Source organism: Canis lupus, chromosome 27 (assembly GCF_003254725.2).
Source record: "Canis lupus dingo isolate Sandy chromosome 27, ASM325472v2, whole genome shotgun sequence".
NCBI classification, from domain to species: Eukaryota; Metazoa; Chordata; class Mammalia; order Carnivora; family Canidae; genus Canis; species Canis lupus.
The window spans coordinates 10,364,721-10,364,995 of NC_064269.1; positions in this window are offsets into that span (position 1 = coordinate 10,364,721).

The following is a 275-nucleotide window of genomic DNA, read 5'->3' on the forward strand; positions in this document are numbered from 1 at the left end:
CCCGCCCAGGCCCCGCCCACACAGCGTCGCCCAGTCACCGGGCCCCGCCCACACAACACCACCCCGTCGCCGGGCCTCGCCCACATCACAAAACTCCCGCCCAGGCCCCGCCCACACAGCATCGCCCAGTCACCGGGCCCCGCCCACACAACGCCACCCCGTCGCCGGGCCTCGCCCACATCACAAACTCCCGCCCCAGGCCCCGCCCACACAGCACCACCCAGTCACATGGCCCCGCCCACACCACAAAACCAGGCCCCGCCCACCCCCGCCCC